The sequence below is a fragment of the Chiloscyllium plagiosum genome, unplaced genomic scaffold (assembly GCF_037043375.1).
Source record: "Chiloscyllium plagiosum isolate Xiang-an unplaced genomic scaffold, Cpla_swu_hap1 HiC_scaffold_22, whole genome shotgun sequence".
NCBI lineage: Eukaryota > Metazoa > Chordata > Chondrichthyes > Orectolobiformes > Hemiscylliidae > Chiloscyllium > Chiloscyllium plagiosum.
The window spans coordinates 69,305,720-69,329,798 of NW_028270160.1; the positions used below are offsets into that span (position 1 = coordinate 69,305,720).

At 45.0% G+C, this 24,079-nt stretch overlaps 1 long non-coding RNA gene across 1 annotated transcript in view; it reads left to right on the forward strand.

Annotated features, from left to right (window-relative positions):
- Positions 1 to 23,454, forward strand: part of LOC148146034 (uncharacterized) — a 56,821-nt gene extending 33,367 nt beyond the window's left edge. Inside the window, exons 2-4 of the long non-coding RNA XR_015760976.1 lie at positions 5,005 to 5,184; positions 17,273 to 17,561; positions 23,218 to 23,454. This is a non-coding gene — a long non-coding RNA (uncharacterized LOC148146034). The remainder of the gene's footprint in view (positions 1 to 5,004; positions 5,185 to 17,272; positions 17,562 to 23,217) is intronic.
- The last annotated feature ends 625 nt before the right edge of the window (positions 23,455 to 24,079 follow it).

A 24,079-nucleotide genomic window follows, 5' to 3' on the forward strand; every position in this document is an offset into this window, starting at 1 on the left:
TGGAGAAAAAAAATGACTGGCATCAAGACCTGGCATCTTTTAAGCATTGTAACTGTGCCCACATACATTCCATCACAAACCACTCTGGGGAAAAAAGAGTTGCTCCTCAATCTTTAATTTTTTTTCCTCTGACCTTACAAACATGGCCCTGAGTCTGAACTCCCCCACACTAGGGAAAAGACCCTTGTCATTCACTGTCATGATTTTATAAACCTCAACAAGGTCACCCCTCAATTTCCTATGCTGCAGTGAAAAACACGTACAGTTCTGATGTGGATCCTTCAGAGAGGGGACAGAATATGTTTACCAGGACGTTGGCTGGAATGGGGGAATTTTACCTGTGAAGAAAGATTGGATAGACTGGGTTTGTTTCCACTAGAATGCAGGAGGTTGAGGGGTTTGTAAAATTGTGAATGGGCATGGATAGGGTGGAAAGTATGAGGCCTTTTCTCAGGGTGGAAGAGTCAGTTACTCGGGGACACAGGTTCAAGGTGCAGGGGTCAGGGGGGTGTTCAAAAGAGATATGTGAGGCATGTTTATCATGGAAAGGGTGGTGAGTTCATGGAACACACTGCCAGAACAAACAATGGAAGCAGACACAATTGTAGCTTTCAAGAAGCATCCAGCAGCAGGCATGAATAGGAAGGGAACGAGGGAATACGGATCCTGTAAGTGAAGACAATTTTAATATGGAAGGCAAAATGTGTCAGTGCAGGCTTGGATGGTTGAAGGGCCTGTTCCTGTGCTGTAATGTTCTTTGTAAAATGTCCCCAGCCTCTCCAGTCTATTTTTATATCTCAAACCCTGCACTCCTGGCAACATCCTGGTGAATCTTTTCTGAACCGTCTCCAGTTTAATAATATCCTTCCTACAGCAGCGTGAGCAGAACAGGACACAGTCTTCCAGAACTGGTCTTACCAACTTCCTGTCTAACCTCAGCACACCATCCCAACTCCAATATTCAGAGAGCTGAACAATGAAGGTCATCACTCTCCAGCAGGCATTGTTTCACCCTGACTCCCCTTGTAACTGTCCACATCTCGCTGGGACACTGATGTGAAACATCTTGGCTCTTTGACTGATTCGACCAAGTCTCATTTCCTACTGTTCCTGTGTATCCCTCAGAACACGAATGTAATGTGCATTCCCATGGCAACATCACAATGACATACTTGTTTGTGGATTCACATGAAGTGGGCATCACTGACTGGGACAGCCTTGTTATCCATCCCCCTAATCTCTACGGCATAAATGATAAGGAACTCTCCTCTTTAACTCCACTGTCCTTGTGTTTTAAGAACCCTGACCACAAATGCAAAGTCACATGGGGAGAGAGCTCCAGGATTCTGTCCCAGAAAAACTGAACGAAGGATGGTTAATTTCAAAGTTTGGATTAAGGGTGAAAGGGATAGTAACTGCAGAAGGAGTAGTGTCATATTGCTGGCCTTGTCTTCAAGGTGATATTCATGTTGGGTTTACAAGGTGCTGTTGAGGGACCCTTCCTGAATTACTCTAGTAAATCCATAGGTTTGTTTCCAGGAAAAATGGACAGGATTCATCAGAGAAGGGAAATGCAAATTGCTCAAAGTCTTATGAGATGATAACATGGAGGGCCCAAGCAGCTGAAGGCCGGTGGAGTGATGGAATTAGGGGATGGTCAAGAGGCTGGAATCGCAGGAGGGCTGACATCATGGAGTGATAATGAGCAATTGATGTTACAGCTAAGAGAGGGTTATTGGGACTGGAGGAGGTTTCAGAGATAGGGTGGGGTGTAGGGGGTGAAGGAGGTTCTGGAATTAGGGAAGGTGTCAGGGCTGGATGAGGTTACAGAGATAGGGAGGAGTGTACTGGGTGGAGGGGTTACAGAGTCATAGAGATGTACAATGCAGAAACAGTCCCATCAATCCAACTCATCCATGCCGACCAGTTCTCCTAACCTAATCTTGACTCAATTGCCCGCACTTGGCCCATATCCCTCTGCACCTTTCTCGTTATATATCAATCCAGATGCCTTTTAAATGCTGTAATTGTACCAGCCTCCACCACTTCCTCTGGCAGCTCATTCCATACACGCACCACTCCTGAGCCCATTGGCCCATCTCATCAAGATCCTGTTGTACTCTGAGGTAACCTTCTTTGCCATCCACTACACCTCTAGTTTTGGTGTCATCTGCAAACTTACTAACTGTATCCCCTGTGTTCACATCCAAATCATTATATAAATGATGAAAAGCAGTGGACCCAGCACCGATCCTTGTGGCACACCACTGTCACAGGCCTCGAGTCTGAAAAGCAACTCTCCGCCATCGCCCTCTGTCTTTTACCTTCAAAGTCAGTTCTGTATCCAAATGGCTAGTTCTGCTTGTACTCCATGAGATCTAACCTTGCTAACCAGTCTACCATGGGGATCCTTGTCGAACACCTTACTGAAGTCCACATAGATTGCGTCTACCGCTCTGCCCTTATCAATCCTCTTTGTTACTTCTCTGAACAAACTCAGTCAAGTTAGTGAGACATGATTTCCCACACACAAAGCCATGTTGACTATTCCTAATCAGTCCTTGCCTTTCCAAATACATGTAAATCCTATCCGTCAGGATTCCCTCTAACAACTTGCCCGCCACCAATGTCAGGCTTCCCGGTCTATAGCTTCTCTCAGCTTTAAAGCATCACCTTTTCATTCTGAGGCTATGTCCTCTGGTTCTAGTCTCTCCTACTCGTATCCATATCCAATCTACCACGGGGTCCCAGTATTCTGTAAGTTTCAATCAGATCTCCCTCACTCTTCTGAACTCCATTGAGTCCAGACCCAGAGTCCTCAGCCACTCCTCATGTGACAAGCTTTTCATTCCTGGGATCATTCTTATAAAATGCCTCAGGAATGCTCTTAACTTACTATTGTGAGAGATGACATTACATTGAATTACATGTTTTGACTGCAGGCTATAAAACGACCGAACTTTAGCAGCAAGCTATGTTAGTGTCCCTTTCTCACTGACTGCTGCTATCTCCTCAACAGTTTGAAGGGTCTATGATGTGTAGATACTAGACAGTACAAACTGAGCATACACATCTCTCTGTAATGAGAACAACCCATGGTCGACTCAGACTATGTGGACTTTACCTTTACCTTCACCAAGCATACATTAATATGATTAAGAAAACATTTACTCAGCAACAGGAATGTTGGATGATTACAAAAATAACTTGGTCCACATATATTTTGCCCGAACCATGGTTGCTACCATATAACCAAAAACAATTATACATGTGGAAGTCTAAACCCAGTTTATTCATCCTAGACGTGTGTTGCAATTCAGTTCTTTCTGTTTTCTTGTCTTTGACAGTGCATTACCCTACAATGTAGGTATGTCTGCTCTCATGTATGTTCACCCTGTTCAATGTCCTTGTCTTTGTCTTCATCTTCACTCTCAGAAGATTACTGCTGATCCCCTATTTCCTCTGCCGCCAGTCCACACCCTGTTTGTCAACTGCACTTGAGAAAGGCATAGTGCACCATTTCTGATCTATACTGCAATGCTCCACTGGAGCTTCCAACTCAGCTTGAAGTGGTTGAGTTATGATTGTTCAACTATGGCCCTTATGGAAACATGGGCAGTATTGTATCTTCATTTTGCCGTTGCCTCAGGGACGCACTAGCACCTTGATAACATTCATAGACCCTTATTTCAAGGAGGTTGGAGTGTAAGAGTAGGGAAGACTTGCTGCAACTGACAAAGGTACTGGTGAGACCACACAGAGTCATACAACATGGAAACAGACCGTCTGTTCCAACAAAGCCTTGCCGAACATTATCCCAAACTAAACACGTTCCACCTGCCCGCTCCTGGCCCATAGCCCTCCAACCCTTTCCCACTCATGTACTTATCCAAATGTCTTTTAAATCTTATAATTGTACCCACATCCTCCCTTTTCTCAGGAAGTTCATTCCACATGCGAACCACCCAATGCATAAAGAAAGTTCCTCATCTTTTTAAAATCTCTTTCCTCTCACTTTAAAAGTGTGTCCCCCTAGTCTTGAAACACCCACCCTTGGGAAAAGACAAGTAGCATCAACTCTATCCATACCCATCATTCTTTTATAAACTTCTATCAATCTCGAGTAATGTGGGCAGTTTTGGTCCCTTTGTTTGGGGAAATTTCATTGGAGGCAGTTGAGAGAAGGTCTACTAGGCTAATCCCCAGAGAGCAGGCATTGTCTAAATAGCAAATGCTAAACAGGCTGGGACTCTACTCACTGGAACTTAGAAGATCTAACTGAAAAATATGGGATTCTTAAGGGGTCTTACAGGGAAAATGCTGAGAGGAGGTTTCTTGTCATGGGGGAGTCTAGGACCAGAAAGCATGGTCTCAGAATCAAGGGGTGCCAGTTTAAGACTGAAATGAGGAAGAATATCTTCCCTTTGTGTCTTTGAAAGTCCTTGTCACAGTGCCCCCTGTCAGGGCTGAGTCCTTGTGTATAGTTAAGGCTGAGATGGATAGATTCTTGATCAGTCAGGGAATCAAGGCTTCCAGGGAAGGTGAAAGTGAGGAATGTTGGATCAGTCACGATCCTATAGAATGGTGGACCAGGATCAAGAACTTAAGGGCCTACTCCTGTTCCTGTTTCTTATGGCATTATTGTCATGTGGTCATGCTGAGCACTAACCCACTGTTCTGGAAATCATGGTGTCGAATACTACCACAGTAATGGTGAAATATGAATTCAATAAAATCTGGATTTAAAAACTACCCTGTGATGACCATATAACCATTGTTGATTCTCAGATTACAAGTTTATTAGTGAAATTCCAGATCCATGGCAATTCCGTTGGCTCTTAACTGACATCTGAAATAGTCAAGTAAGACACTCAGTTCAAAGGTAATAATGGATGGAAAACAAATGGCAGCCTTACCAAAAAAGCCACAACCCAGGAAAGAATAACAAGAAAAGAAACATGTTATAAACCAAATTTAGAGAATTTTTCATTTAATTCCCTGCAGCTCTTCTTCTGTGGCCCAAGGTCTTTGGAAGGAGGCAGGATCTCGGGACTTGTCTTCTACATCAACATCATGGCAGCTCCAAGACGGTCTGAAACAATCCTTCAAACTCTGGCATCGATGGTTCCATATAAGTTAAACATTGTTGAAGTGACAAAACCTTTCCACTCTCCAGCTCTGCAGGTTGGTGATAGGGCAGTCTGAAAGCAATATGGGTACAGGCTATGGCACCCTACAGCTGAGGGAAGGTAGTGATGGCAGAGAATCCCACTGCCCAGGTTGCTTGGCTCTCCTTGTTATGGGTGAATGATGTAATCAAGTGTAATCTGGAGAAAGAGGCATCAGTGACAGCTTGAATGCATTTGCAGGTCTGAAAATGTGTTGCTGGAAAAGCGCAGCAGGTCAGGCAGCATCCAGGGAACAGGAGAATCGATGTTTCGGGCATAAGCCTTCCTGAAGAAGGGCTTATGCCCGAAACATCGATTCTCCTGTTCCCTGGATGCTGCCTGACCTGCTGCGCTTTTCCAGCAACACATTTTCAGCTCTGATCTCCAGCATCTGCAGACCTCACTTTCTCCTGCATTTGCAGGTCGCCTCAACTGGGAGATGCTACAAAAGACTCGATGTAAAATATATGTGTGTGTAAAATGTATGGGATTTTGAACTAATGACAAATATGTTTTGTCCTAATTACTTGAAAGCACTTAATAATTATCTAGGTATGTTTTTCTGGAACCATGACTTAAAGGTGGAATGTGCCTCCTGGAATAATGATGGTTATTTGTTATATTGTGCTAGTTTGTAAGAAAAATCATTGACAGATTTTGTTCTGAGCAAGGATCACTGGACCCAAAACATTAACTCCTGATTTCTCTCCACAGATGCTGCCAGACCTGCTGAGTTTTTTTTTGTTTTTGGAATGACTGCAGTTTTTGAATAGGAAATGGGACTTTACTTTGTGTTTTGAAATATTTTATAATACATTGCAAATAGAAAGGAAAACAAAGAACTGCAGATGGAACTGGAGATCTGAAAGAACCAAATTCAAAACATGCCTGAGAAATTCAGAGGCTCTGGTAACATCTGTGGCAAGAGAAACACAGTTAACGCTGAGTCTAGTGTGGCTGTTCCTCAGAACTCTGTTTCTCTTTCCATGGATGCTGTCAGACCTGCTGAGTTTCTCCAGCATTTTCGATGTTTGTTTTGATTTCCAACATGCACAGTTTTTGCCTTTCGTCAGATCTGAAGATAAAGCTGTTCATATCTGTGTCTTAGGGGACACTGTTTGCAAGTAATCCATGGCTGATACATTAAACAATAAAGACATTTGAGAGTGCAGGTGGGAGACAATTTAAAACAAGGAAAAAGATTAAGTGCTGAGGGAATGCAGCAAGTTTGCAGCATCTGTGGAAAGAAAGACAGACAGAGTTAACATTTTGAGTTCAATGTTCAGATTTCATGACAATTTAAGGTCTCCTCTGAATGACAGAACCTCCCACTAGTTCTGTTCTGGTGGCTCAGGACTGATGTTCATGTTCAAGTTTTGTACAAGGGCCAGATCCTACTCAAATGGCTACAGTTTAAGCAGTTAAAGCCTGTGTAAATTTTGGGAATTAATATGAGGGTTTTGCAATTAAAGCCCAGCTACCAAGCCAAATCAAGCTACAATTGAAAATAATGCATTTCCATTGGCTCAGAACAAGGCAAACAAACAAAATAAATTAATTGCAAGAATGTTTCATCATTGAGTTTAGTCTGCCCTTCCCTCTGAACATAATAAAACTGCAATGAACAATGCACCTGTTTCTAGAATTTGTTTTATTTCAACAATAAATACTTTGTACAGTGAGCAATAAAATCTTGCTGAGGACACAGGACAGTGAATATTTTCTCTGTGCTGACATTTGAAACACAGATGGAAGTGATATGGGATATTTTGGAACTATCATGGTCCCTGAATCACTAAAGATTAGCTATGTAAGTAAGATACATATGGAAATGCTGATGATATGACTTGCACGTTTCAAATTCCCATGACCTTCTGTCGACCCCTCTCCCTGACCATCAAGAACACCCAAGGCTTAACACCCAGCTCCCTGTGTACCAGCTCCCCAGCCTGTGATATCCTACCTTGGTTTATTTAGACATTTCAAAGCAATCCTCTGCCTTCTGCACGGAGTTTCAGTCACAGACATTGCAAAGTCCTCGTTAGTTTCCTGGCAGCTGTTTGCTAAATCTAGGCTTCAACCACCTATTGGGTAACTAAACTCCTGATAGCATCATCACACACACTGAATCCCCTTTCCCATCTATCATCTGTTCCTTTGTCCATGTGATTACTATCCAAACCCACACATTACCTTCTGAATACTCAGTGACCGAGTGAGTAAGCTAACCTCCAGATCCAGTCCCACAAACCTCCAGACCCTCTGAACCCTGTCAGCTGAAACTACAAACATACATCATGGATCATCTGATTTCAGCCCCACCCCTTACCCTCCCCTTATCTGACCTGTCAAACACTTTGACTGTTAGAACCATCCTCCAAACCAGAACTGACCAGAAAACACCACCACCCACACATTCTAATTACTCCCACCAACTGGACTCTGCAATTCAACCTCAACCATCCAGCTTTTGCCCCCAAACAGACACAATTACCCCCATTGAAATGCATTGACACAATAGAGTCAGGCCCGATTATACTGCCCCTTTTCCCAACTATCCGGATACACTCAAGGCAGAATGACCAGCTCATCCTTGTACCAGCTCAGCAATCTGCATTATCCAATCTTCGTTTATTTATCAAAGCCATCCTCTGAAATGTGAAGGAAGGATGTGACTCAGGAAACACATAGATTTGACAACAATCTTCTGTGAAGATTGCAGCTCTGTATCAGCTGAGCGACAGAATTCCATGATTATGTGCGATGAATCTGTCACAGTCACATTCCATCAAGTTGCTCTGGAGGGTTTCAGAGATCAGAACTCTGGGTCGGGGACAGAATTGTCACATTTGATGGATTTGCAACCAGAATTCTTGAGACCAAAGTTTGGTTTCTGGTCACTGGATTCAAAACGTTAACTCTGATTTCTCTTCACAGATGCTGCCAGACCTGCTGAGCTTTTCCAGCAATTTCTGTTTTTGTTTCTGATTTACAGTATCTGCAGTTCCTTCCATTTTATTTGGTTATCAAGGACCTGAATGCTCAGCAATTGTCCAATATAAAATGTTCAAATAGCCAATCACTACGAGACAGAGACTAACACTTAATAAGTCTGTTGTCCACCTGTAAACTTGTGAAATACTGACTCTCTTTGTTGCTGTGCTGCGTAACTGACTTACTCAAGGGCTAATGCAACAGGCCAGACAGACAGTAAGTCAGGTGGCATGTGAGACAGTATTGAATGCCCATTGAATGCTCATTGGCATTTGGTGCTAAAAGTTTGGATTATGACGCAGTCTGGATAAATTAGATATTGCAAACAGGAGATAATCAAATGGACAGTCACTATTTTCAATAATATAAAAGAAAGAACTGTGGATGTTGGAAATCTGAGACACAAATAGAAATTGCTGGATATTTCTCTCTGCATTCTCTCTACAAATGCTGCCAGACCCATGGAGTTAACATTTTGACCCTTTTGCAGAATTGGACTTGAAATGTTAACACTACTTTCTCTCCACTGGCTTCAATAAGCAGCTCTTCCACCCCCATTTTGGAGCAGATATTTTAATCTTCATTTGCTGAGTAACATCAACTCAGACAGCTCAGTTTCCAGATATGAAAGTTTGTGTTTTGGAAATGTGCATGCAATTTAAATCCCTCTCATTTGCCCTGTTGAAAAGACTTTGGCTTCTTTTGATGAGCAACATAAAGACAGACCGTTTTCCCAAGATACAAATATAAATGGTTTCTGTTCATATGAGCCTGTCCAATATGTTTGTATTTAAACAAATCAAAATAATAGCTCTGTATCTGAGCTTTTGTGTCAACTTAAACAAATCCATAGCACACATTGATGTAAATAAATACAGCATGAGGACAGTTAGGGGAAAGCAGCCACTCAAGGGGCTGATCGATAGGCCCCCTGATGTGAGACATGAAGAGATATTGGCTGCTTGTGATAGTGAGATGGCAATCATCATTGCTGACTTGAATCTACACAAAGACTGTGTAAATCAGGTTGGCAGCAGTAACGTGGATGAGAGGTTATTGATGACCTTCGAGAAAGTATCTTAAAGCTGCATGTTCTGAAGCAACCAGACAGAAGGTTATGTTATTATCATCTTATTGATACTGTGTAATGTGACAGGATTTATGAAACAATCTCAGTGTAAAGGCTCTCCTACGTAGCAGCCATCACAATATAATTCAATTTTACATCCAATTTGAATGGACGAAGATTGACTCTGAGGTAAGTATTTCAAAATTAAACAAGGTCCAGTCTGCGGGCTTGTAAACGAAGCCAGCTGAAGTGAATGGCATAACTGGCTCAGAGAGAGATCAGTAGAGACAGTGATGGCAGAGATTTAAGAGGATACCTCAGAATATTCAAATGAAGTATATTCTGACTGAAACAAGAGACTTTAAAGGGAGGACTTGCTTTCTGTGGTTGACTGAAAAATTGAAGAAACCGTCCAACTTGAGGATATTGCAAAGATGGGTGGCAGGTCAGATGATTGATTAGAAAATAAAGCATGGCAGAGAAAACGGTTAATTAGAAGGAGGAAATTGGAATCTCAGAACCCAACTCAAAATCTTAAAAACAACAAAGCAAGACTTTCCATGGGTATTTAAAAACAAAACATGTACGGAATGTGAGTGTCACTCCTCTGGCGAGTGAGAATATGGAGTTATTGGTAGATGATAGGGGGCAAAAAGTGCAGAGCTGGAAAAACACATCAGGTCAGACAGCATCCAAGGAGCAGGTGAATCGATGTTTCAGGCATAAATCCTTCATCCATAGATGTTAAGGAAATGGCAAATTAAATGAATAAGTACTTTGCTTCTATCTTCACTATAGAAGATACAAAAAGCATTTCAGTAATAGTGGTAAGACACTGTTTTGCTGACATTGAAACTTCAGGCCAACTGTGTCTGCATGCTAACTCAGAACTGAGCACGTGCACAGTTCCAGATTGTCTGCATCATCATCCCAATCTCCCTCACCCTCTCCCCTCCTCTCTGAATCTGAACATCACCACCATTCTCCGCACCACCTCCACCAGCCCCAACCACTATCAGACTGCACATCAATCTCTCTCTTCTCCAGGTCACAATCTCTCTCTCACCCTCAGACTTTCTCTCCCACCCTCACTCTATCCCTCCAAATCTCAACATCCAGTGAAACTGAGCAGACATGGAAAGAAGATGCATGATTGAAACACTTCAACCAATCGCATTCACCCATGCATGAGCAAGCATCTCCCTGGAGAATACTGCATGTACTCCTCAGTGTCAACCCAACTGTAAGTCAGGAAGTAGGAGGGAGGGATGACCACAATGTAATTACAGTCACTAAGGAGGCTGGACTCAGTCAAATTGATAATAGGTCTCATCACCTTCTGTCTTCATCCCAGAGTCTTAAAAGAGGTTGTTAATTTGGTTGTAGATGCATTAATGCAAATTCTTTGAATTTCCCAAGATTCATTAGACTTCACTCAGTCAGAGATCATTTAGTAAATTAGATTAGATTATATTACATTACAGTGTGGAAACAGGCCCTTCGGCTCAACAAGTCCACACCGACCCGCCGAAGTGCAACCCACCCATACCCCTATATTTACCCATTACCTAACACTACGGGCAATTTAGCATGGCCAATTCACCTGACCTGCACATCTTTGGATTGTGGGAGGAAACCGGAGGACCGGGAGGAAACCCACGCAGAATGTGCAAACTCCACACAATCAGTCGCCTGAGGCGGGAATTGAAGCTGGGTCTCAGGCGCTGTGAGGCAGCAGTGCTAACCACTGTGCCACCGTGCCGCCCACCCTGTCTGTCAATGTTTTGCCCCATCCTTTGTCAGTGACCATCACCTCCCTGCCTCTAAACTTCTTCTGGCCCCAAGGCCTGTCTGGAATGACTTGATGGCACTAACTGCTGTTTGGAGACTCTTGCTGACACTAACCTCGAGGATGCATAAGGTTCACTTGGTACAAGGTTCATTAATTGAAACCTGCTGTTTTTCTATTACTACAGTATAATAATGTCTATTTAACCCTGACCGTATAATTCACTTCAACAGTCCCTTATTTTGAAAGAGGATGTAAATGCATTAAAGACAGTTCAGAGGAGGTTTACTCAATGAATACTTTGAATGAATGGCTTGTGCAATCGGGTTAAGTGCTCAGACTGGGTTTGTTTCTGCTGGAGTTTAGACGGGTTAAGAGTGATCTGATCAAACTGTATAAAGGCTCTTAATGATCTTGACACAGTGAATGTAGAATGGATGTTTCTTGTTGTGGGTGAGTTCAGAATTGGGGACCATGTTTATAAAATTAGTAGAGGTCACACATTTTGGATGGAGATGAAGAGAATTCTTTGTTTGGGTGTGTAACTTTGGAATTGTCTGTCCCAGAAAGTGGGAGAGGTGAGGACAGTGGATATTTTAAAGTCACAGGTAGATTTATTTCCTTGCATAACAAGAATCTAAGGTTACATTGGGTAGATGGGAACGCAAAACATAGACTTATCAGCCATAAACTTATGAAAGAGTGGAATAGGTTCAAGCGAGCAAATGAATTTGTTAAATGCATTCATGAAAGTTTCCTCAAGCAGTATACAGAGGATCCTACTCAGGAAGGGACGAAACCCGACCTACTCATGGGAAATAGGGCAGGACAGGTGATGGAGGTGATAGTGGGGGAGCACTTTGGGACCAGTCCTATTAATTTTAAAGTAGTTATGGAGAGCAACTGGTCCACAGGTTCAAGTTCTAAATTGGAGAAAGGTGAATTTTGATGGAATTAGACAGGAGCTTGCAGGGGTTGATTGGAGTAGTTTGTTTGCAGGTAAGGGGACCTCCTGCAAGTGGGAGGCCTTTAAAAGTGAGCTCGCTGGAGTTCAAGGTCTATATGTTCCTATGAAGGTGAAAGGCAAGGTTGACAGGAATAGGGAACCCTGAATGACAAGAGATATTGAGGCTTTGACCAGAAAACGAATGAGGTATGGCTGAGGTACCGGCAGCTGGGACCAAGGGAATCCCTGGATGTATACAGGGGATACAGAGGTTTACTAAAGAAGAAATCAGGAAAGCAAAAAGGGGGCATGGGATGGCCTTGGCTGAGAAGGTTAGGATGCATCCAAAGAGGTTCTTTAAGTAAAAAGGAGTAAGAACAACTAGCGAAAGAATAGTTATTTCTTATTTTCTAAAGGCAAGTGTAAGTCATTGTGTTCCAGAGGCAATTCAATTGGACAAATTGATAGGCTTGAAGCAACACGCACTTTATTCTTACACTGCAGTTAAACTAGTGATTTTAAAATAGTTCCAAGATAGAGGTGAAACAGGACACCTGAGATCGAGCTTGTCCACTCCGCCCATTTAGAGTCATCGGGTCATTGGGTCATAGAGATGTACAGCACAGAAACAGACCCTTCGGTCCAACTCATCCAGATATCGCAACCCAATCTAGCCCCATCTGCCAGCACCCGGCCCTCCAAACCTTTCCTATTCATATACCCATTCAGATGCCTTTTCAATGTTGCAATTGTATCAGCCTCCACCACACCCTGTGGCAGCTTATTCCATACATGTACCACCCTCTGTGTGAAAAGGTTGCCCCTTACGTCTCTTTTATATCTTTCCCCTCTTACCCTAAACCTATGGTGTCTAATTCTGGACTCCCCCACCCCATTTGTCTATTTATCCTATTCATGCCCCTCATGACTCTATAAACCTCTATGCAGTCATCCCACAGCCTCCAACACTCCAGGGAAAACAGCCCTAGCTTGTTCAACCTCTCCCTACAGCTCAAATCCTCCAATCCTGGCAACATTCTTGTGAATCTTTTCTGAACCCTTTCAAGTCTCTCAACATCCTTTTAAAAGGAAGGAGAGCTGAATTTCACACAATATTTGAAAAGTGGCCTAACCAATGTCCTGTACAACTGCAACTAACTCCTGTGTTCAATACTGTGATGAATAAAGGAACGCATACCAAACGCCTTCTTCACTATCATATCCTACCTGCAATTCTACGTTCAAGGTGCAAGGACCTGCACTCCAAGGTCTCTTTGTTCAGCAACACTCCCTAGGACCTTACCATTAAGTGTATAATTCCTGCTAATATTTGCTTTCCCAAAATGGCTCCTACCATCACTACTTTACAGTTGATAAACTTTTGCACAAACTCCCTGAAAATTTATTTTTACGTAGCTTTCCCATGAGTTTTTGGCCTATAGAATACAGGCCTAATGCACTTTATGGTCTCTTAAGAATGTCAACCCCTGTGTTGCAAATTCCCAACTGCAGCATTGCCATGTGCCCCTGCAGATTAGAGGGATAATTAGTGGGATTAGTTCAGCCTTGTTGAAAAGAAGAGAATTACTTGAATATCGAAGTAGTACATACTATTCAAGCTGAATGAAGGAGGAACAGAATATTGGTTTGCTTCAGCATTGTCTCATATGCTGCAGATGGGAGCTCTGTGAGTATTCCTTCATTTGAAAAGGGGATTTTCAGACTAAATGAGAGAGAATAATTGTATTAGATGAAATCAATCAAGTCCCATTCACCAGCACCTGGCCCACACCCCTCCAAACCTCTCCCACGCAAATACCCATCCAGATGCCCCTGAAATGTTGCAATTGTACCAGCCTCCACCACCTCCCCCGGCAGCCCAGTCCACACACACGTATCTTTCCTTTTCATTTTTCTCTTTTCCTTCTTCGCTTTTCCATTTTTGATCTTTCTCCTCTCTTCTTTCTTCTCCTGGCCTTGGGACTCCTGGCCTCAGACTGTGCACAAACCCAGCCTGACAGTCTCGCGGCCCAGCTGAGCAATCTCTCAGTGGCCCAAGGTGCCGCTCTCTCAATGGCTGAGCATGTGCTGTCTCTTGGCTAGGTGTGTTGATGTCACTGCCTGACGTGGTGATCTCTCGGCCGGCTGTGGTGATCTCTCGGCCGGGTGTGGGGATCTCGCAGCTCGCCAGCGTGATGATCTCTCAGCCCAGTTTGGTGATCTCTCAGTCCGGCATGGTCAACTCTCAGCTGGGGGGATGGTGATCTCTCAGCCTGGCATGGTGATCTCCCAGCCTGGCATGGTGATCTCTTGGTCTGGCATGGTGATCTCCCAGCCTGGCATGGTGATCTCCCAGCCTGGCATGGTGATCTCCCAGCCTGGCATGGTGATCTCTTGGTCTGGCATGGTGATCTCTCGGCCTGATGTGGCAAACTCTTAACCCAGCGTGTTGATCTCTCAGCCCGGCTTGGGGATCTCTCAGCCCGCTGTGGTGATCTCTCGGCCCAGTGTGATGATCTCTCAGCTCGGTGTGGTGATCTCTCAGCTCGGTGTGGTGATCTCCCAGCCCGGTGCGGTGATCTCTCAGCTCGGTGTGGTGATCTCTCGGCCCGCTGTGGTGATCTCTCGGCCCAGTGTGATGATCTCCCAGCCCGGTGTGGTGATCTCCCAGCCCGGTGTGGGGGTCTCTCAGCCCGGTGCGGTGATCTCTCAGTTCGGTGTGGTGATCTCCCAGCCCGGTGCGGTGATCTCTCAGCTCGGTGTGGTGATCTCTCGGCCCGCTGTGGTGATCTCTCGGCCCAGTGTGATGATCTCCCAGCCCGGTGTGGTGATCTCCCAGCCCGGTGTGGGGGTCTCTCAGCCCGGTGCGGTGATCTCTCAGTTCGGTGTGGTGATCTCCCAGCCCGGTGCGGTGATCTCTCAGCCCGGTGTGGTGATCTCCCAGCCCGGTGTGGGGGTCTCTCAGCCCGGTGCGGTGATCTCTCAGCCCGGTGTGGTGATCTCTCGGCCCGGTGCGGTGATCTCTCAGCCCGGTGCGGTGATCTCCCAGCCCGGTGTGGTGATCTCCCAGCCCGGTGCGGTGATCTCCCAGCCCGGTGCGGTGATCTCCCAGCCCGGTGTGGTGATCTCCCAGCCCGGTGTGGTGATCTCTCAGCCCGGTGTGGTGATCTCCTAGCCCGGTGTGGTGATCTCTCAGCCCGGTGTGGGGATCTCTCAGTTCGGTGCGGTGATCTCTCAGCCCGGTGTGGGGATCTCTCAGCCCGGTGTGGGGATCTCTCAGCCCGGTGCGGTGATCTCCCAGCCCGGTGCGGTGATCTCTCAGCCCGGTGTGGGGATCTCTCAGCCCGGTGCGGTGATCTCTCGGCCCAGTGTGGTGATCTCCCAGCCCGGTGTGGTGATCTCTCAGCTCGGTGTGGTGATCTCTCAGCCCGGTGCGGTGATCTCTCAGCCCGGTGCGGTGATCTCTCGGCCCGGTGCGGAGATCTCTCAGCCCGGTGCGGTGATCTCTCAGCCCGGTGCGGTGATCTCTCAGCCCGGTGTGGGGATCTCTCAGCCCGGTGCGGTGATCTCTCGGCCCGGTGCGGAGATCTCTCAGCCCGGTGCGGGGATCTCTCAGCCCGGTGCGGTGATCTCTCAGCTCGGTGTGGTGATCTCCCAGCCCGGTGTGGTGATCTCTCAGCCCGCTGTGGTGATCTCCCAGCTCGGTGTGGTGATCTCTCGGCCCGGTGTGGTGATCTCCCAGCCCGGTGTGGTGATCTCCCAGCCCGGTGTGGTGATCTCTCGGCCCAGTGTGATGATCTCTCAGCTCGGTGTGGTGATCTCCCAGCCCGGTGCGGAGATCTCTCGGCCCGGTGCGGTGATCTCTCAGTTCGGTGTGGTGATCTCCCAGCCCGGTGTGGGGATCTCTCAGTTCGGTGTGGTGATCTCTCGGCTCAGCATGATGATCTCTTGGCTCAGCGTGATGATCTCTCAGCCCAGTCTGATGATCTCTCGGCCTGGTGTCGTGATCTCTCGGCCCAGCATATGCAGTCTCTTGGCCAGCTGTCGCCTTAGCACGGACCTCTGATCTCAAGGTGATTCTTTGAAGTGCGGTCCAAATGAGATTAAGCACTTAAGAAAGACTGTAATGTTTGAACCTGCGTCTTTATTCCTTTATTTTCCACTTAAAAGTAAGAATGTCTGCAACGTGTAACTTTTAAACTTACATCGTGTGTTTTATGCTATAGTATATTTACTTTAAAAATAAAAATTGTTGAATTTTTAACATTGTTCTTTCTTCATACTGTGGGCGGCACAGTGGCACAGTGGTTAGCACTGCTGCCTCACAGCGCCAGAGACTCGGGTTCAGTTCCCTCCTCAGGCGACTCTCTGTGTGGAGCTTGCGCATTCTCCCCGTGTCTGCGTGGGTTTCCTCCGGGTCCTCCGGTTTCCTCCCACAATCCAAAAATGTGCAGGTTAGGTGAATTGGCCATGCTAAATTGCCCGTAGTGTTAGGTGAAGGGGTAAATGTAGGAGTATGGGTCTGGGTCGTATATGCTTCGGCGGGTCGGTGTGGACTTGTTGGGCCGAAGGGCCTGTTTCCACCAGGTAAGTAATCTAATCTAATCTAATACCTTCTTCTTAAGATTCTGTGCCGAAGTATTTGTCCCGAAGATGGTGCATTATACACTTCTCACTGTATTCCTGGACCTTTGTACTGAATACATGTGACAATAAAATCAAAATCAAATTACAGACAAAAAAAAGAAGAGTTGGAATAACTATTGGAAAACTTAGCAGGATAATGGGTTATTTATCTCATAAACAGCAACTGCTCCAATAGAGTAACACATCCTTGGCGCAGGCAAATTCAGTAAAATAGATTGTCTCACATGCAATTCTGGACAAGGACTGTAATAGAGTTGTTCAAGATTACATTTACTTTCAGTGTTCTGGAAACAGTTCAATATTTATTTATCCCTTTAAATCTTTCCTATTCATGTCCCTGTCCAAATGTCTTCGAGATGTTGTAATTGTACCTGCCTGGACCACTTTCTCTGGCAGCTCATTCCATACACACACCCCCCCTGCATGAAAATGTTACCCCTCAGGGAGGGAGTAGTGTAATACAGGAGGGAGGTCTTGTTACAACTGCACGGTCACTGTTTAGACCACATATTGCGCTCAGTTTTGGTTTCCTTTATGAAAATGATATACTTACATTGGAAGCAGTTCAGAGAAGTCTCAGTTCCTGGGAGGAAGGGATCCTTGTTTCAAAACTCCAATTAACCTGGATTAGAAACAGTAACTCTCTTATCCCTCCACAGATGCTGCCAGACCTGCTGCGGTTCTCCAGTGATTTCTTTTTGGTGTGCTCCAAGAGGTTTATATCTAGAATAATCAATACCCCGGAGTGAGTTACGGACTGGAATCTAATCAAGGGATTCGAAGTAGTGATCTGACTGGAAAGACACTGGAATTCTGAAAATGTGATTGCACTGAAATTTTTGTCTCAATAGTATCCAGCTGAGGTGTCTTTTTAAAAGTAAAACTCAATATTCAAACTTCCATGTGCACTAGTCTGGCAAAGCCACATCTGGGACTGTATCCTCCAAGGTCAGTCTGTATCTCAGCGACCTAGAGTTGTTTCATAGCATCCCTGTTGCAGTGTTTTAAATGCAGGAAGAGCTCACTGAACAGAGAAGAACAAAGAACAATGCAGCACAGGAACAGGCCCTTCGGCCCTCCAAGCCTGCGCTGCCTGCGCTTACCCTGTTACGGTGGCCCAGTGGTTAGCACTGGTGCCTCACAGCGCCAGAGACCCGGGTTCAATTCCCGCCTCAGGCGACTAACTGTGTGGAGTTTGCACGTTCTCCCTGTGTCAGTGTGGGTTTCCTCCGGGTGCTCCGGTTTCCTCCCACAGTCCAAAAGATGTGCAGGTCAGGTAAATTGGCCATGCTAAATTGCCCGTAGTGTTAGGTAAGGGGTAAATGCAGGGGTATGGGTGGGTTGCGCTTCGGCGGGGTGGTGTGGACTTGTTGGGCCGAAGGGCCTGTTTCCACACTGTAAGTAATCTAATCTAATCTAATCTAATCTAACCCTTCCATACTAAAACTGTCTTCATTTCCAGGATCCGTATCCCTCTATTCCCTTCCTATTTGTGTATTTGTCCAGGTATTCCCTTGAATGCTGCTAATGTGTCTGCTTCTATCACTACCTCTGGCAGTACATTCCAGGCACTCACCACCCTTTGTGTGAAAAACGGGCCTTCTACATCTCTTTTAAACTTCCCTCCTTGTGGTTTGAACCTGTGCCCCTCGTAATTGATGCCCCAACCTGTGGAAAAGCCTCATATTTCCACTTCATCCAATGCCATTCACAATCTTATAAACTTCTACATTCCAATGTAAACAAATCCAGTCTATCCAAACTTTCTTCATAGCTAAAACCACTCATACTAAGGCAACACCCTAGCAAACCTTTTCTGTATCCTGTCTAAAGCATCAACGTCCTTCTAGTAGTGTGGTGACCAGAACTAGACACAATATTCCAAGTGCAGCCAAACTAAAGTTCTACAAAGCTGAAGCATAACTTTCCTATCATAGAAACCATAGAATCCTTACAGTGTGGAAACAGGCCATTTGGCCCAACAAGTCCACACCGACCCTCTGAAGTTATCCCACGCAGATCCATTCCCCTCCCCTATTATTCCACATTTCCCCTAAATAATGCGCCTACCTTACACATCCCTGAACGCTATGGGCAATCTAGCTTGGCCAATTCACCTAACCCACACATCTTTGGACTACTGTTATACTCAATGCCCATTCCAATGAAGGCAAGCATGCCATAGGCCTTTTTACTCCCTTATCCACCAGCAAGAAAGGAAGCACATGTCAGGTAAAAACAGGAGAGATCGAGTGAATCCTTAGAAGAGTATACGTAAGAGAGAAATCAGGAGGGCAAAAAGGGGACATGAGATAGCTTTGGCAAATAGAGTTAAGGAGAATCCAAAGGACAAATAAATTAAGGACAAAAGGGTAACTGGGGAGAGAATAGGGCCCCTCAAAGATCAGCAAGGTGGCCTTTGTGTGGAGCTGCAGGAGATTAAACGAGTATTTTGCATCAGTATTTACTATGGAAAAGGACATGGAAGATATAGAATGTAGGGAAATAAATGGTGACATCTTGAAAAATTACAGAGGAGGAAGTGCTGGATGTCTTGAAATGCATAAAAGTGGATAAATCCCCGGGACCTGATCAGGTGTACCTGGGAAATCTGTGGGAAGTGATTGCTGGACCTCCTACTGAGATATTTGTATCAGCGATAGTCACAGGTGAGGTGCTGGAAGACTGGAGGTTGGCTAACATGGTGCCACTGTTTAAGAAGGGTAGTAAGGACAAGCCAGGGAACTATAGACCAGTGAGCCTGATGTCGGTGGGTGGGCATGTTGTTGGAGGGAATTCTGAGGGACAGGATGTACATGTGTTTGGAAAAGCAAGGACTGATTAAGGATAGTCAATATGGCTTTGTGCGTGGGAAATCATGTCTTACAAACTTGATTGACATTTTTGAAGAAGTAACAGAGGATTGATGAGGGCAGAGCAGTAGATGTGATCTATATGTACTTCAGTAAGCTTTCGACAGAGCAAGGTTAGATCACATGGAATGCAGGGAGAACTAGCCATTTGGATATAGAACTGGCTCAAAGGTAGAAGACAGGATGGTGGAGGAGGGTTGTTTTTCAGACTGGAGGCCTGTGACCAGTGGAGTGACACAAGGATCGGTGCTGGGTCCACTACTTTTCAACATTTATATAAATGATTAGGATGTGAGCATGTTAGTAAATTTGCTGAAGACATCAAAATTGGAGGTGTAGTGGACAGTGAAGATTACAATGGGATCTTGATCAGATAGGCTAATGGCCCAAGGAGTCGCAGATGGAGTTTAATTTAGATAAATGTGAGGTGCTGCATTTTGGGAAAACAAATCTTAGCAGGATAGACACATTCATGGTAAGGTCCTAGGGAGTGTTGCTGAACAAAGAGACCTTGGAGTGCAGGTTCATAGTTCTATGAAAGCGTAGTGTCAAGTAGATAGGTTAGTGAAGAAGGCATTTGTTATGCTTTCCTTTATTGGTCAGAGTATTGAGTATAGGAGTTGGGAGGTCATGATGTGGCAGTACAGGACATTGGTTAAGGCACTGCTGGAATATTGTGTGCAATTCCAGTCTCCTTTCTATTGGAACGATATTGTGAAACTTGAAAGGGTTTAGTAAAGATTTGAAGGGATGTTGCCAGGGTTGGAGAATTTGAACTATAGGGAGAGGTTGAATAGGCTGGGACTTCTTTCCCTGGAGTGTCGAAGGCTGAGGGGTGGAGGTTTATAAAATCATGAGATAAATAAACAAAGTCTTTTCCCTGGGGTGTGGGAGTACAGAACTAGAGGGCATAGGTTTCGGGTGAGAGGGGAAAGATATAAAAGAGACCTAGGGGGCAACTTTTTCATTCAGAGGGTTTTACGTAAATGGAATGAGCTGCCAGAGGAAGTGGTGGTGGCTAGTACAATTGCAACATTGAAAAGGCATCTGGATGGGTATGTGAATAGGAAGGGTTTGGAGGGATATATGCCAGGTGCTGGCAGGTGGGACGAGATTGTTTTGGGATGGCATGGATGAGTTGGATGAAAGGGTCTGTTTCCATGCTGCATATCTCTATGACTCTATGACACTGTGACACTGCCACCTTTAGTGATCTGTGGATGTGTCCACCCAGATCCCTCTGCATGTTAATGCTCCGAAGGGTTCTGCCATTCACTATATAATTGCCAGCTGTAGTTGACCTTTCAAAATGCATCACCTCACATTTGTTGAGATTAAACTCCATCTGCCATTTTTCTGCCCATGCCTCCAACTGATCTATGTTCTGTTGTATCCTCTGACAATTGTCCTCATTATCCGCAAGTCCACCAATCTTTGTATGGTCCCAATCTTTGTATCTTCCACAAACGTACTAATTAGACTCGTCACATTTTCCTCCAAATTATTTTTAAAGGCCATGAACAGTAGAGGTTCCAGCTCTGATCCCTGTGAACACCTCTAGTCATAGCCCTCCATTCTGAAAAGCATCCTCCATCATCCCCTCTGTCTCCTATGATTGAGTCAGTTCTAAATAGGAAAATCCATCTTGCCAGCTCACCCCCGATACCATGTGACTTCACCTTTTGTACCAGTCTGCCATGAGGGACCTTGTCAAAGGTTTTACTGAAGTCCATGGAGACAACATCGACTGGTTTTCCCTCATCAATCATCTTCATCATCTCCTCAAAAAACGTGGTCAAGTTAGTAAGGCACGACCTCTCCCTCACACAACCATGCTGTCTGTCACTAATAAATCCATTTTCTTCTAAATGCAAATAGATCTTGTCCGTGTGAATATTTTCCAATCATTTCCCTACACTGACACAAGGCTCACAGTTCTGTAATTCCCGGGATTATCCCTGCTACCCTTCTTCAACAATGGGACAACATCAGCTGTTCTCCAGGCCTCTGGGACCTCACCTGTGGCCAGAGAGAATACAAAGATGTCTGTCAATGCTGCAGCAATTTGTTCTCTTGTCTCCCTCAATATTCTGGGATCGATCCCATCAGGACCCAGGGACTTATTTACCTTAATACTTATTAAGACACACAGAATGTTTCTGTGTCCATGTTAACCTGATGTCATGAGGCTTCATGGGGTCTGGCATTAATGCTGAGCACTTCCAGAGCACAGCCCTCTTGACTGTATCCCACGGAGCTGTTCCCTCTGCTGGCTCTGTCCTGCCAGTGGGACAGGACCTGCCCTGAGATGGTCATTGTGTTGTCTGGGACATTGTCTGTAAAGTGGGATTCTGTGAGTGTGACCATGTTCGATTGTTGCTCGATTAGTTTGTGAGGAATATACTGCAGGTCAGTTTTAAGTGTTATACAAGAAAGAGTTAACACCTCTTGATTTCTTTCAATTTTAAAATCAAGCGGAACTAAATTTAGTTCTCGTTTGCTTCAATAATCAGAGTACACACCCGATTATTTCTCAATTCAGTAACTAAAGTAACCAGCTGAGTCACCTTCCCAACACACTACCCGACCAAATACATTGAAAACGGCTTCGGGAAAGGCCTGAATTCAAATATAGTGCTGCTGCACCTCACTGTCCCTCCAGTAAAGAGTGATTCACTGATGGGATCTGAAATCTGTCCAGAGAGCTTCCAAACTGGATCCAGGCAGTTATTCAAATATCCCCTCACTACAGACAATTCAGAACTATCTCAGAGAGGGTGCAGAATGTTCCCAAAGGGGAGAGGGACCAGCAGGATGTTGCTGTACACATTGGAACCCATGATACAGGATGGGAAAAGGACGAGGTTCTGAGGAGAGAAAATAGGAATTTAGGCAGGAACTTAAAAGTCGATCCCGGAGGGTAGTTGTAGGAGCGGGATGAGGGTGTGAGTCCTTTTAGGATAGAGAGTACGGGAAAGAATATCAGGCTTATATGATTTAACCAAATCAGAAATTATAGATGTACTTAATAAAAGCAGAGGGTTTAGTAAACGGATTCCCGCGGCTGGGTTTTGAGATTTCACTCCCTATTGCCGGTCTCCTCCCTCATTCATTCCATTTCACGGAGGCGCTATTTGACAGTAACTTTCTTAAAGGGGACAGGGACCCCATTCAATCTGTATCTAACAGGTCCGTGCTGATGGAGCAACTTGTTTGATGTCCTGCAAGCTGTTCAAGTCCCGGTAGATGGTTCTGAGGGGGATTAGTATTCTCATCTTTTCATAGTTTCGGGTGAGATAGTGCGCTGGGGAGTGGGGAGACCACAGTTTGATGAATGACTGAATGAAATGCGGAAGGAGTAAATACCGAGCGATTGTGAGTGGGTTGGCAAATAAAGGGCCTTAATATAAAAATAAAGAAATATATAGTACAATATCTCACACAACCATAAAATAAGATGTTTGAAGGTGATTGACTCTCTGCATCAGTAAAGACACGCCAGCTCGCCCACGGAGACATTGGGAATGATTAACTGATATGGGTGAGCAGGGCAGAACCTCAGCAGATCACAGGATATTCAGGGACAAAGGTTACAAGATAAACAAGTGACCACATCAGCGAACAGGCACCGTGTGTTTGAATCTGACCGGTAGATATGTAACAGACAGTGACCTGATGTCATCAAAATGCCGAGTTAATTGGATTGTAAATTTGATGTAATTAATTTACAGACCTGATGGAATTAACTGCCTGGCCAACTGATTTACAGACCTGATGTTATCATCGCCCAGTTGGTTGACTTGTGGACTTGATATGGTCAACTGCACACGAACAGTTAGTTTGTAGACTGACATAACTTTGATGTCAGAAAGTGTAAGAATGTTTTTGTGCGGGTGTTTGACGGAGAGAACTGGATTGTCCTGTGTGATGGTCTGGAGTTCCTCTCCTGGCTGTAATCGATTCCCGCTGGAATAAACTGCTGTTCCTGCTGAATTGCCCAGGCCTTCAGAGTCTTCTTGCCTCAGAGACAGCGGTCACTCCTACAGCAGTAATATCTGGATTACTCCCAGTGCCGTGTCCCAGTGGGAGTAGGAACAGGAGGGTAGAGCAGATGAATGTGTAGCTGAGGAGCTGGTGGAGGGGAAAAGGATTCACATTTTTGAATCATTGGAATCTCTTCTGGGGTAGAAGAGACCTGTATAAGAAGGAACAGTTGCACCTGAATTGCAAGGGGACTGATATCCTGATTGGGAGATTTGCTCGAGCTGCTTGGGTTGGGGGCGGAGGGATTTGGAATTGATACCCAGGGAGATAGTGGGGAAAGAGATCAGTCTGAGACTGGTATAGTTGGGAAGACGAGCTTGTCAATTACACCAGGGCAGGCAGGAACAGAGCAGAGAACGAGGTACGACTGAGAAATTAAACTGCATTTATTTCAATGCAAGTGGCATTACAAATCAGGGCATTGTTAGGAACATGGGACTGGGATATCATTGCAATTCCAGAGACGTGGCTCAGGGATGGACAGGACTGGCAGCCTTAATGTTCCAGGGTAATATATGCGAGAGGAAGGATTGAAAGGGGGCAAGAGAG